Here is a 15737-nt window from a genome sequence, read left to right on the forward strand (position 1 = left end):
ACAATTTTAGGTTTTAGATGTAGTTTCTAGAGAGAGAGGCTCTCTCCTCTCTCTAAGTTTTAGGATTTAGGATTTCTCTTAGTTTTAGGTTTGATTCCTCCCAATTCCAGGTTCAATGTTCCTTTAATTTAGTTTCTCTTCTACTTTTATTTATTCTAGCATTCTAGTTTATTTATTTTCCCAATTTGGTTTATGAACTCCATGTTAGATTTGATTTCTTTATTTAATGCAATTTGAGGTATTTCATATTTATAATTTTAATTTAGCTTCTTACATTCTTAGCTTGAACTGAGTAATTGGAGACTCTTGAGTTATCAAACTCCTTTGTTGATTGATAATTGAAATTTGCTGGTTGATTTGGATCCCTCTAAAGCTATTCTTTCCTTAGGAGTTGACTAGGACTTGAGGAATCAAATTGATTAGTCCACTTGACTTTCCTTTATTTAGTAAGGGTTAACTAAGTGGGAGCAATGAACAATTCTCATCACAATTGATAAGGATAACTAGGATAGGACGTCCAGTTCTCATACCTTGCCAAGATTTTTCTTAATTATTAATTTACTTTCTTGCAATTTATTTTTCTTGTTCCTTCACTACAAGAAAATAAGCTTTCTGCCACGCTTTTAAAGCGTGTCAAAAAGTGCTAAAAAGCGTACCGAGAGCTTTTCACCACGCTTTTTGAGCTATCGGCACGCTTTTGAAAGGGTCACATCCGCTAGCGTGCCGGTTGCTCTATCGCCACGCTTTTGTGGATTTATCGGCACGCTTTCTTTTTAGCCACGCTTTCAACTCTTGCCACACTTAAAAGTGTGGCTATAGGTGTTAATCTATCGGTACGCTTTAAAAACGTACAGAAAAGTTCACATATCGCCACGCTCTTGAAACGTGCCAAGAAAGTTGGTTTTGGCTACGCTTTGAAAGCATGCCAATAGAGCACATACAGCCACGCTTTTAAAAGCGTGGCTTTCCTACTAAAGCCTTTTGCCACGCTTTCAAAGCGTGGCCTATTTCTTTGTCAAATTAAAAAAAAGAAAAAAATTAAAATGCATAATAATATTAAAAAATTACAATTCTATAATAATAACTAAAAAGAGAAAATTAGAAGGCATAAGAATTGATTTTTTTATTGATTTACATGAATTATTTACATGTTATAATAATAATTTAAATTAAAACTATAATGCTCCCAAAGATATGAAGGATGGAAAACCTAAAAGTGATATACAGCAAAACTATGATTAACAAAAAGTTGATGTGGGAAGAACTCCTGCTACCATTTGCTTTAAAACTCCTCGTCTTCACTGGCCGCATCTTCTTCTTTATCATATTTTTTCTAGAAGGGCAACTAAACACTTCAGTACCTTGCTCCCAGAATCCAAATGACCATTCATCTTCACCATAAATCTGTGTCAGCAAAACATACAATCCTAATAAGTCATCATATGACAAAATAAAACACAGGTTTCCATTACAATTTTCCAAGAAAATATGTATGTGCATCATTGAATTTTCTGACATTTTACAAAAATATAACCATTTTGTGACACTGTAACTCATGCATCAGTTATGGAAATTGATGTTCATAATCCATATCTCAATTTATTCTCTAACTATGCTTTTACAGCCATGCACTCTACAGAGCTAAAGTCAACCCATAAACACTTCACTCCCAAAATAATCTAATGTGAAACGTCTAGAATTAACACCTAGTATTTCTCCAACAACCAAATTAATCCATAGAATTGAGAGCTATATAGTTATATATACTACAAAAAAGCCAATCACAACTGTTTCTCAATCAGATAAGAATTACTAAGATTAAATTTAATCACAAAACAGTAGTGTGAGTCACATATTGAGACAATTACAATTCGGTATTAATAGTGTCTAATGAACAATTCAATTACTAGGTGGAGTAATAATTATTAAGATGGTACCTTTCGCTACCTAACTTTTCATAATATACCATCAGAAATCAATGTTGCTAGACCCCAAATCTCTTCTGGTTCAAGCCACCGTTAGTGTTTATGAGGATATAGCCATTGGTCTTTGCATCTATTCCTGATGAAAAAAGAAAGAAAAAAGAAGAGTGAGAAGAGAGAAATCACAGAATAACCCACTGCATAATATGAGATAAGAGGGTACTTGAGTCATACCCTTATGATTTCTTGGCAGTTCTATGCATTGTGTGAAATTGTCACTGTTGGGTTTAGACCAGATGCCTGACTCCTGAATGAAAATGCAAACTTTATAAATGAAAAAGAATAGACATCTCTAAACACAACATATACTACAGAGGGGATTTAAGACTTGCTTCGGCCATGGCAATCTCGCTACCAATTACTCCTGTGTCTACCATCTTTAGAGTTCATTCAGCATCACCTTCTCCATCCCTATAACCATAATCAATGGAGCTTCGGTCCATTATTAATCTAGAAACGGAGCCAGATAGTTCCTGATAAAAGGGTAAAATAAAGGAACATGTTCACAAAACATAGCGTCTTCGCTCGCCAACAAAAAAGCTGATTAAACAACTTTGCAATGCAATATCCAAAATTTGACCTTCCACTCATTAAGAAATTATATATACTTTGCATCTTAAAACTTAAGATTCCTACAAAAAACCGAATCTCCCCAAAAAATAATATTAATAAATTATTCATCATGCTGGCAACTCCCAGAAAGGAAATAATCAAGCCATCAAAGGCAAGAAAATCCCTAAAAGTCAGGGGCAAAAAATAGTTACTACTCAGAATCCCAAACCTAACATGCAAAAAACCAAATTGCAAAGCTCTGTCTCAAATAAAAAAGGCGCTATCTCCACTAATCAAACCAAGAGGAATGCTCCAATTAATCAAAAAGGAAAACAACAAGAAACTCTAGCTAAGCCTAACTCTCATAAAAAACAGCAGCAGAATAGGTTATTAATAAAAGCAGGGATAAACAGGGAAACCATCAGGAATATTGGAGAAGCTCTAGCTATATGCTGAATGATCAATATAAGGTGTACAAAGAGGGAGGTTATGTGCTTCTAGCAGGTGAGGATAAAAATCTTACCATTAGTGACATGATGAGTTCCCATGGGGATGCATCTTGTTCAAAGGTGGTTCAGCAGCATCCTTCAAACACCTCATTTTTCATAAGTTAGATTATGCTTGCTACCTAGGTGGAGTAACAAATTGAATGAGAGATTAAAATAATGAAAGTCTAGAGAAAATTCTGAAACAGAGTAATGCCAAACAAAATAGAGCATTAATGAGACCGAAACTTTCAAGGTTTATCATTCAGTTTCTTTTGTATCAAACTATTCATCTAATTTTCCATAATTTGGTAAAAAAAAATGAAAATCAAATTCAGAGAAAACTAATGCTCAAATATCTTTAAAAAAATATCAGATTCACACCAGATATTTTTTCCTTAAAAAAAGCAGTTCAGGAATCAACACAGATACTAAGAACTGAAATGGAAGAAAACCCAAATTATTAAAAAAAGGTGCAGAAAAAAATTCAAACTATATACCTGATCACTTCTATGTACTGAACAGGACTGATTTCTTAAGAAACAGAGATTCGAATTCAGTAGGTGGAATTTTATAGCTGCAAAAATTAGATTTTGGCTTTGATTTCTTGGACCCTTTTATGAAAATATTTCATGGAAGATAAAAAGAAAAATACTTGACAAGTTGGTAATGGATGGCAGCTTATGGTTTGTGTGAGCGAGGGAGAGAGAACTAACCTTCGAGCAGCACCGTGAGCAGAACCGCGACAGAGAAGCGAGCAGAACCGCGAGAGAGAGGGGCGAGCAGCACGACAACCAGAACGGCGAACTAGCGAGGAATGGCGAGCTGGCTAACACAAGAATTCTTTAGCATTATCTATCTGCACAACTTTAACAGAATTTCCAGTTTAGTTTTTCATAAGTAACTTGTTGTAAAATTTACAGAACTTGAGCTTTTGAATTAAGTAAGTATAAACAAGTGTATCTTGAGTAAACATCTACAATGCTCATATAGTAATTCTGATCTGAAAACAATTGGGATAGGAATCCATACATCAATGTAAATTAATTCAAGAGGAGAAATAAAAACAATATTAGACAAAGAGAAAGATAAGGTATGCATTTTGCCTTTTGCACAAGCTTCACACACAACATAATCAAACTCAATTTTATTTGAATATATTACAGTGTCTAAGAATAATCTCAAAAATAATAAGTGATGGATGTCCTAATCTTCTATGCCAAGTTCTAAATTAGATTTATACATAGCAAGAAAAGATTGAAATACTTTGGATTCATTAATCTGTCTAGGTATATACATGTTCTCAAAAACATATAGATCTTGTTTAAGTATTCCTTGAAGGAGCACCTCCTTAGACACCTGAGATAACACATTTTCAATTGTAAAAAATGCCTGGCCTCAATCCATGACCTACAACTAAAATTATGAAAGGAACAACTCAGCTATCTCAACTTTAGTATTTTGTAGTTAGAGTTTTCTAATGTTGCTGTAAGACTGAACACTCAATCTAGACTCCAATTTAAAAATGACCACTGAAAATCTAGACTCCTATTTAAAAATGACCACTAAAACCCCATCATGCTAAGGTTGAAAACTCTGTTTCCTGCACAAGTTCTCGAGTCCTATTCTTTCTCTGTTTTGTACTTTCAATGATCATCCAAACTACTTGGTTAGAAACTTCCAATTATAGTTTAGAAAACTTTGGTTTAATTTGTCTAATTTGTATATGCATAGAAATGAAAGGTTCATAGTAACCAATATATTAAATAAACTTTAGTGTGTTTACTTAATACATTTTTATAATATTAAGTCATAAACACAGTAACTCCGAAAATTTAACAATATGGACAAAATGGATTTTTCAAAAAAAATAAAGGGAAAAACCTTGAAAACGGGTGTTTCGTATTAGCATATAACAAGAATGCATATTAAAAGAACAGTGCATTTTAATTCATTTTTATACGTCAGCAATTTGATTTTTGAGGACGCATAAAATTCGAAAAACACATTGTTATCTAAAGTAGAGATAGAGTAAAGTATGACTCACCTCTTTATTTTTTAAGTCTATCAGTAAATGTTAGGCACTATAGAAGAGACCTTAATTTTAGTAGACTGATAGCATCATAGTTGCATAGAACTTCCAATACACCTTTATCACAGATACACTGCTGCACCAAGACCGTTCTAGGTGGCGGTGCACCAGACACACTCACACCCTCAAGAAACCCCATTTAGTATTTCTTTACCAAAAAAATTAAAGACAAAAATCAGAAACCATTTCAATAAGCAATTTACATCATAACCAAACAAAATAACAAACGATCATATCACTCAAACCTTGTATCAAGTATCTGTACTATTCGAACAAATGCATGTGTGTCATAATAAAGTATAATTCATATACTAAGATTAAAAGAATACTAGTGAATGAATCTCATTATCCAAGTTGAAATAAATTTCATATACTCCAATATAAAAAATCAATACAATTCATATACCAGTAGTGACTTGATAGTTTTCCATACAGATCCCACTGAAGACAGGATTTTTTTCTTGTAGTGTAATTTGTCACAAACTATGAATTTATCTAAAAAATTTATTCATTCAGACTTAAAATATGAATATGATAAATTAAAACTCTAAAAAATAGTAGGATTTGTACCTCTTGGATAATTTGAAGAGCAACCACTCCTCTGTTTTTCTTCATAATCGGTTTCTTCTTCGTCCAACGGTGGTCGGAGATGAAGTAGGCCAAAGCTACGCACAACAAAATGGCGCCACTGAAGCCAACGACGTGAGGGATGAGCGACTAGTTGGGGAACAAATAGAATATTAATAGCAAATTAAACACAGCAAAACCAATTTAATAACAGAACTAGAACAAATAGAAGATTAACAGAGAGAAGAGAGGTCTAGAAGATTTAAAAAATAGAGTAGTTAAAAGGAGAATTTCACAAACCCAGGAATCAGGAAGAACGACAGCGGCGTTCATGGGACGGGGAGGACAGCAACGTTCACGGGACATGGAGGACAGCGACGCTCACAGGATGGGAGAATAGGACGCAGACGTTCACGGGACGGAGACGACACGACGAGGAGAACACGCCTTGGACCGAGACCGCGAGACGTGCGAGTCTGCGATGGCATGTGCGAAGGGGATTCTGTGCGACGGCAGTTCTGGCGTGTGCAAGGGAGAGAAGAGAGTGACGGAAGATAAAACTAAAAGGTAGATAAGAGAGCGAGAGAAGAGACTTAGGGAGTTAGGGTTCCAGTGAGGGGAGGGTGATTTTAGATTTAGGGTTCGACAGATGAACGAGTGTTCGACAGAGAGAGGGTTAGAGGAAAGGCATGGGTGATGAATGATGAACAATGAAGGCGGAGATGTTGTTTGAGGATGATGATGGCGCGGGTAACTTTTAGGGTTTTTTTTTGTGACTGGGTCACTTTTAGGGTTAAAACTAGTGTGTGATATTGTTTGGGTTAAAATTGAAAACCAAGAAAAAAAATGTTAAGTGTGGAAAAAAATTGAGTGGGAAACTAAATTTTGGGGGAAGGAACTCTATCGGTAAGTTTTTTTTGTGGGGTGCCAAAATAAACAGAATATGGGCACGCTTTAAAAAGGTGACCATTGAAACACAAACTAGCCACGCTTTACAAGAGTGTCGGTCTCCCTCTATGGCCATGCTTTTTAAGCGTGACAAAAAAAGGGTGGCCAAATTTTTAATTAGTGGGCACCCTCGTAAAAGCGTGCCCATTTTCCTCTATCGCCACGCTTTTCAAGCGTGGCAGTAAAAAAGCGTGGCCAAATTTCAAGTAAGTGGGCACCCTCGTAAAGCGTGCCGATTTCCCTCTATGGCCACGCTTTTCAAGCGTGGCGAAAAAAGCGTGGCCAAATCATAAATCAGTGGCCACCCTCACAAAAGCATGGCCATAGACCACTTTTGGGCACGCTTTAAAAGCGTGGCAAGAAGAAAGTGTACCGACAGGCCTTTTTTCTTGTAGTGCTTATTCAAAAACCCTAAAAAGATAATCTTCCATAACCAATAATAAATACACCTCCCTGCAATTCCTTAAGAGACGACCCGAGGTTTAAATACTTCGGTTTAATTTTATTGGGTTTGCTTTAGTGACAAACAATTTTTTGTACGAAAGGATTCTTTGTTGGTTTAGATACTATACTAGTAACGAGAGTTTATTGTGAAATTCTTTACTAGCAAAAATCCGTTCGTCAAAATGGCGCCGTTTCCGGGGAATTGCAAACGTGTGCCTTATTATTGGCTATTGTAAATATTTGCTTTTTCGTTTCTTTGTTAGTATTTCTAGTTTTAGGAGTTTATTTTCATTAATTTTTATTAGTTTTTGTTTTTACTTGCTACTATGAATTCTCACCCCTTTGGCTATGAGTTTAGTTCAAATTATGTTGCAGGAAATGGATGCTATAATGAGAACATGCATCAAGGTCGGAATAATCAAAGATGGGAGGAGCCACGAGGATTTGATCAACCCTTTCGGCAACAACCTCCTCCAAGGTGCCATGGGCAACGGCCATTCTACGATGCATCCCAAGACAATAGTTATGGTGGACCCTTTCGTGACAACCAACCTCCACCAAATTACTATGGTCAAGAGCCGTTCCAGGGTGGGTACCAAGATGATGAATATGGTGGACTCCCTTGTAGTTACCAACAAGCCCCACCATATGCTTATGAACCACCCCCTCACCATAACTTTGAACCACCATACTCACAAGCCACCTGATGAGATATTTTGGTGGAGAAATAAATCTCTCCCAAAAACACCCAAATCTAACCGGCAAGTGCACCGGGTCGCATCAAGTAATAAAAACTCACGGGAGTGAGGTCAATCCCACAAGGATTGAAGGATTGAGCAATTTTAGTTTAGTGGTTGATTTAGTCAAGCGAATCAAGATTTGGTTGATTGATTGGTGATTTGCAGAATTTAAATTGCATGGAATTAAAGAGAGCAGGAAATTAAATTGCTGAATCTTAAAGAACAAGAAATTAAATGGCAGGAACTTAGAGTGCAAGAAATGTAAATTGCGGAATCTTAAAGTGCAAGGAATGTAAATGACTTGAATTGTAAAGGGGATTGGGACTTGGATTTGCAGAAATTAAACAAGGAAAAGTTAAATTGCATTAAACAGAAGAGAAAAAGGGAATTGGGATTGAATCGGATCCGAAACAGCAAAGTAGATGAACATGGAAAGCAGTAAACAGAGAATTGAAATAGGAAATACAAGCATTTACTAGGATAACAACTCTTTGAGTTTTTGTTTCTTTCTTTCTTTTTATGCCTAGTAATTGATGCTCAAAGCCTTGGGCCATGTTCTTTTTGTTTTTGTATTTTCTTTTCTTTCTTTTGTTATGTTTGCTGCTTCTTAGATCAATAAATTTTTGAGAATCTCCACAATACTTCTTTGAACTTCATGTCCCGCCTATGAGCTCCCATGCAAGTTTTCACAAGCATGCAACCTCAATACAAAATCATACAACTAGAACCACCACTTTCTCCTAATCTTTTGCTTGCCTCAAAATTGTTTGATTCCTCAATCCTTCTTTTCAAAGAACTTTCATGTGATGCATTTCTTGAAAATTGAGTGCAAAAAAGTTTTGAAGATAAGAATGTTGTGAATGTTCAGACACCTTGCTTATTGAATTATAAAGAAAGACTATGCTATGCAGGCAGGCAGGGGAGATCAGGATACAATCCAACTTTCAATCACAGCAATATTTGATGTAAAACAATCACTTAACAATACAACCTGTTGGAGTTCATTTGCTTTCCTTCTTCTCATCATCATCATTGCTGTCCTTTATGTTCATCTTTTGCTTCTTTGGTTGATGATGCTCAATCCCTCCAAAGGCTTGTATGATATTCTGCAATGATATTGAAAGTTGCTTGTTCCCCTAGCACTTAGAACAATGGTTAGTCTTCATGATTTATTTGTGGGCTTTTGAACTTACTTTGGTGTGAGAACACCAAACTTAGTACCTTGCCAATGGGTTTCATGCATCAAATTAACCATGTGTAATAACTCTTTTTCTTTTCTTCTTCTTTTTCAAAAGCAATAAAACTGAAAACTAGGAAATAGCAGAATAGTTAACTAGTTCATCCATCATGCTTGAAGCCATCATTATGCACTCTTACTTTCCTCCATGACTCCCTTCTTTTTCAACACAGCATCCTTTTCATGGCTCTTTGGGTTCAGATTCCCCTCCTTCTCTCTCAATTCAGCAAGGTTTTGAACAAGTTGTTCCATCTGCCTTTCAAGTCTTCTGAGTGAAGCCTCCTGGTTCTTGCTTATCATCTCTTGATGTTTCTTTATTTCTTCCCGCTCTATTGCCATCATTTCTTGAATTTTTATGGACCTCTCCATCAGCATTTCTAGAATATAGATCCTTTGAAAGGGTGGAAGTGGTTGTGGCAATTGTGGTGGTTGATGAAGGTCATTTTGAGTGAATGGTGAGGTAGGACGGGGTTGGAAGTGTGTGTGATTGTTGTTGTGGGGGTGTGTTTTAAGTTGATTTTTGAAGTTGGGATTGTTGCAGTTGAAGTCCCTTGGTCTTTGGTTTTGGTTCTCAATCCCCCTCCCATTAGAATGAGTTCTCCAAGGTGGATTGTACACATCATTCTGATGCCTGTTCTGGAGCATGCTAGAGTGATTGCTTGGAGCTTGTAGTTGCTCATAGCTTTGTTGCTCATGGTTAATGGCCACAAAGCTGTGTTCAGCTTGATTACACCCATATGAGCTTTGAGTCAGGTTGTATGTATGTACTACAGCATGTCTCAACTCAGTGATTTTTCTAGCCATCATATCTAATTGTTGTAGAGTCTGCTGATGCATCTGCTTGTTTTGGCTTATTACTGCACGAGCACCTTCAATTTCTTTCTCTAATGGATGCACTTCTGCCTCTTGCTTAACAACTTTTTGTGATGGGTTAAATTTGACTAGGAGTCCATTCATCAGTTCTTCCCATCCGATAATGCTTCCTTGTGGAAAAGCTTCAAACCATTGGGCAACATCATTCATGGCTATGGATAGTTACTTCGAACTATGGGTTACATTATCATCCAAGGTGGGGGTATTACTCTCATGATTGCTAGAATTTGTTGAGTTCCCTTCCATGATCTGCACAGTCACGACCAATTCAAGTGAAGATAGAGCATATTCAGGCCAGGATATGATTGAAGGATCAGTTGACACAAAGTATCAAACAGTTGGCAAACTTGAGAGAGTAATGAACGAAAACCACTCCTCTCGTTTGTTTTTTCAAGCTATGAAAATCATATTTAGCAGGATGAGCCAAGGAAATTTCACTCTATTGCTAGAGTGAGGTTTCTATTAGCTCAGGCAAAACTTCAAACAGTTAGTGGGCTAGTTGAAAATTAAAGAAAAAGTGCTTGATCTAGATCACCACTTCACTTAATCATTGTCAATCTAATCAATCCCCGGCAACGGCGCCAAAAACTTGATGAGATATTTTGGTGGAGAAATGAATCTCTCCCAAAAACACCCAAATCTAACCGGCAAGTGCACCGGGTCGCATCAAGTAATAAAAACTCACGGGAGTGAGGTCGATCCCACATTTTAGTTTAGTGGTTGATTTAGTCAAGCGAATCAAGATTTGGTTGATTGATTGGTGATTTGCAGAATTTAAATTGCATGGAATTAAAGAGAGCAGGAAATTAAATTGCTGAATCTTAAAGAACAAGAAATTAAATGGCAGGAACTTAGAGTGCAAGAAATGTAAATTGCGGAATCTTAAAGTGCAAGGAATGTAAACTGCTGGAATTGTAAAGGGAATTGGGGATTGGATTTGCAGAATTTAAACAAGGAAAAGTAAAATTTCATTAAACAGAAGAGTAAAAGGGAATTGGGATTGAACCGGATCTTATAACAGAAAAGTAAATGAACAAGGAAAGCAATAAACAGAGAATTGAAATGGGAATTTAGATCTCAGGACCTAGAGACTAGAAAATCAAGTCTAGATCTCAATGCCTTCCTAGATCCAACAAGAACAATTGCAAGGAAATTGTAAATTGCAAAGAAATTAGATGAGAAGCAAGTAACAAAAATGGAAATTCAATTAAGCAGTAAATAAACAGAGAGATCCAAGGATGAGATTGAAACAGAATTTCTTCAATTCTCCAACCCAAGATCCAAGACAATTGCAATTGAAATAGAAACCAATAAAATGAAGAGGAAGAGAAGTGAATTCTCCTTCCCCAAGACAAAGAAATTAAAGATCACTCAATATCCAAAGCTCTCCGAAAACTATTATGAAAATTTAAAAGGAAAGCTCCCCGAAGAACTTGAATTCTATCCTATTTATACACTTTCTTCAAATGATCTTCAAGCCTTGAGTTGGGCCTTTGCTCTTGGTGGAATTGGGTTGAAAGAGGCCTTGGTTGGTTGCTCTTGAAGTTTGGAGAAGAACCAAAGTGAACCAATTGAACCAGGTTTGAGTTTTGCAAAAGTTGGACCAAAAGTTTGAGCAAAAGTTAGGGGTCTAACTTTTGCTCCAACTTTTCATAGCAGCCCACAAAATTTGCTGATATGAACGTTGGTGACAACGTTAGGGGTCTAACTTTGACCCTAACGTTGGCCTTGCCTTGTGTGCTTGTGGCGCCAACGTTAGCCACCAAGTTAGGGGGCTAACGTTGGCGCAAACTTTTGCTCCTCTTTGTGATTTTCATGTGCCAACGTTAGCCTCAAAGTTAGGGGGCTAACGTTGGCGCAAACTTTTGCTCCTCTTTGTGATTTTCATGTGCCAACGTTAGCCTCAAAGTTAGGGGGCTAACGTTGGCGCAAACTTTTGGTGCCCAGGGGTAAATTTCATGTGCCAACGTTAGCCTCAAAGTTAGGGGGCTAACGTTGGCGCAAACTTTTGGTACCCAGGGAATGATTTTTAAGTTCCAACGTTAGCCTCCAAGTTATGGGGCTAACGTTGGGGCTAACTTTTCAATCAAAAGTTTGTGCAAAAGTTTGATGCTAACTTTAGGTCCAGCTTTTTGCTTCCTGGTTCAATTTCACTTATTCCATTGTCTTCTCTTTACTCCTAGCTATTCCTTCTTGCTTCAACCTTTCTCCAAGCTTTCTTCACCTATAATTAATCAACCAAACTCATCAAAGCTATGCTCATAATCATGAGATATTCATTCTATCATAATATGCAACAATTTTAGCATAAAACCTCATGAAATGGCATGAATTCATACATGGTTGATTCAATCAAGGGAAACATGAAAATCTACCTAATTGGCTTCCTTGTAGCTCAAGAAAGTGCATAATTCTAATGAAAACAAGAGAAAAAGACTAGTTAAAATAGGCTAAGATGACTTGTCATCACCACCTACAACCATTCACCTCCTTATGACCCTAACCGTTTTCCACCCAACCAACCACCACATGAACCGTATGAACCATACATAGACCCACCCCTATTCCAACGCAATTACCCCCAAGAACCACCACCTCAATATTCACCATCTCCATACCCTTACCAAGAAGAACCACCTTCCTATTATGAACCCTTTCTTCAAAATAATGAACTCCCCTATCCACCCCAACCTCCACTGGATGACAACATCCTTAATGTTATTTGCCAAAGGGAAATAGAGCTTCAAACCACACTTACCTCTGCTCTCACCAGTCTAACCTCTACTATCCAAGCTCTTATATCCTGTGTGGATGCATCAATCCAAGAGCAACATGACCCTATGCTATTGATACGGAACAAGAGAGAAGGGACCGGCTTGAGGATGAAGGAGTAACTGAAGAATTGGTGAGGGAAGGCATCAAGGAGGAGCTGGATTTTGTACTAGAGCAAGTGGAGAAAGCCGAAAATATAGAAGAAAAGGAAGTGGTTGAGGACTTAGGAGATGCTGAACCTCCATGGGAATCCAGGATTGTAGAATATTCCTCCAATAAGATCGAAATTGATGTTGAGGAGGATGGTGCACAACCTCCAAGGCATGTTCCTTATAAAGAATTGGACGGAATAAATCAAGAGGTGAGTTCCCTTGGTGATGATGAGCATGAATCAAGCCATCCTAGTGATGAACTTGCATCCGCAATTGAACCCCTTGAGTTTGAAGAACCTTCTCCAAGTGAATCTGAAAATGACGTGGAGGTAGACTTTTCTCAACCCCCAACTTATGATTTGAGTGACGAGGAAGAATTAGAATAATTTGATGAGGTTGCGGTTGAAGTTGAAGAAGCTTGCAAAGAGGTGGAAGATGTCAAGGGAGAGCACAAGGGAATGGAGCTTGAAATCACCTGCCAAAGTTGTTGGAGGCCTCGCCTCCCAAAGCCTTCACCATCCATTCCTTCATTCAAGTGGGTAAATCTTTCATCTCTAAGCTTAATTAGCCCACTTGAATATGCTTTGCTTGAGACGGATGGGCAACTTAGAGCTCTTTGTGGCTATAAGAGTAAGAGGGAGATGGTTAGTGGTAGGAGTTGTCATGCAAGGTTATATACAGTTGCACGCTCCAAGTCTAAGTGCAATGGTTGGTATAAGTCTCAATTGAATGGGTCTAGGAGGTTGTTCGGATGTCTCCATGAGAATTCCAATTGCTCACCAACCAAGTGGAAAAATGATGATCAACAAGAAGACGGGTGCAAAAGTAAGGTTTGGGACCCCGGAATTCATTCTAACAATCAACACTCTTGGAGCCTTGTCACTTGCTTTAACTTGCTTGAAGGTTGTATGCAACTAGTGTGGGATCCCAGAGGCTATTGGAATTACAAACACTGGTAGGGATTCCTGGATGAGTTCAAGCACAAGCCTCCATAACAAGGAGCTCACCAAACGTCCAACTTAAGGACTTTAACTAAAAGTGCTAGGTGGGAGACAACCCACCATGGTATGATCCTTTTTTTCAGTCTTGGTTTTATTTTGTTTTGTTTTATTCTTAGTTTTATTTTATTCTATTTTTTTTAGTGTTCATTCATAATGTCTGTATCAGCATCTGCATTTTGCATTCTGCATACAGCATAAAAAAAGGAGGCAACCCACGCGTGCGCGTAGGCCACGCGTGGGCGTCGATTCCACATTTTGCTATCCCATCCAACGAACAGAAAGTTGTGATGGAATCGTGTGGCTGGTGTGCGTCACATGCAACCTAGGAAATCCATGCGTACGCGTTATGCACGCGCACGTGTGGATAAGACAATCGGTGTAAATGGGTGTTTGACCCGAGAGTTGTGCTACCCTTGCGATGAAACTGTGCTAGAAGCACAAAATCATCCACGCGTACGCGCCCCTGACGAGTGCGCGTCATTTCACTTTCAGACCACCCACGCGTACGCGTGGGCAACGCTTACGCGTCGCATGGCTGGTTCAGTTTTCACGCGCACGCGTGACGTACGCGTGCGCGTCGTGCCGTATTTTTAAATTCTTACTTCTTTCTTCTCTCCTTTCTCCTTCTTCCCTCCTCTTTTCCTACATTCTTCTTCTTCATTTCTTCAACTTCTCATCCCTATCCTTTTCCATTCTATTTTACTTAATTTATCTGCATACTTTCATTCATTGTATTTCAATTGTGTGCATGTTTTTATTTTTCCATTGGTATTAAATTTTCTTATTTAACTGTTACATCTTTTCTTGAATTATTCTGGTGCTTCATGACTTATTTTATTTTGACTGGGTATTATTATTCATAAGTCAATGCTATTCTTTTATGATACTTGCATTTCATTTGCATTGATATATATTTATACTATCTTGCATTACCCACACCCTCTCTCCCATTGTTGCAATTTTCGCACTACTGATCTGCCATTTGCTTTTACTGTTTTCTCACATGCATGTTGTAGCTACCATATAATTGAGACCCTCATTATTTGGCATTAACCCACCCACACTTTATTTATTTTCTTATCTTTATTTCTGAGTTACTTTTCTTTTTTTTCCTCTTCTTTCAGGATGGCCACCGAGAAGGGAAACGAGAAGCTTCTCAATGGGGCGACAGACAAGTCCATCTGCACAATCTATGTAGAAAAGCGTCAGTTGGAGCAACCCGTCCACTTGCACATCTTAGCATGCACTGAGGACGGTGCAATCTTTAAGTGTGGGGAGGTCGATACCGACTTCCGTGGGTTAGTTACTTCCTTTTTCAAACACCAATGTTAATTTGTTAGTTGTTGCATTTGCATGCTTGATTGCATATTTGTTTGATTTTGTGCATATTTTACCACTACTTGATTGAAGTAATATTTTCTTTTCAAGACCCTGTTTTATAGTATTTCACTAATTTAAATTGAAAATTTTTGTTAAACTTGTTTGAGGATTGTAATTTGGAACATATGTTATAGCTAAGAACACATAACCTGTGAGATTTGAGCTTAATTACATGGTTACATTATTTAACCATAATATTTTATTCTTGTGTGTTTCCTTCTCTATAATTGTAATCTATATTTTGTTCCAGTCTATATGTCCATTGTTTAGTGTATTTACATGCTTGCATATGATTGAGGCCATCACTTGATTTTAGCTCACTTATTCCAAATAGCTTACCCTTTCAATCACCTTTGTTTGCCACCTTGAGCCTTTTAATCCCCCTTTGTTCTATATTTTACCACATCACTAGCCTTAAGCGGAAAAATAATTAATTACCCCAATTGAATCTTTGGTTAGCTTAAGATAGAAATTATATATCAATTAAGTGTGGGGAACTGTGGGAACTTGGG

At 37.5% G+C, this 15737-nt stretch overlaps 1 long non-coding RNA gene across 1 annotated transcript; it reads right to left on the minus strand.

The window, feature by feature from the left end:
* LOC107608133 lies at positions 2276-3841 on the minus strand. The gene is made up of 3 exons (XR_001612728.2): positions 3736-3841; positions 3058-3162; positions 2276-2455 (listed from the first exon to the last, which is right to left on the minus strand). It is a non-coding gene; the product is annotated as an uncharacterized LOC107608133 (long non-coding RNA).

Source organism: Arachis ipaensis, chromosome B07 (assembly GCF_000816755.2).
Source record: "Arachis ipaensis cultivar K30076 chromosome B07, Araip1.1, whole genome shotgun sequence".
Classification (NCBI taxonomy): Eukaryota; Viridiplantae; Streptophyta; class Magnoliopsida; order Fabales; family Fabaceae; genus Arachis; species Arachis ipaensis.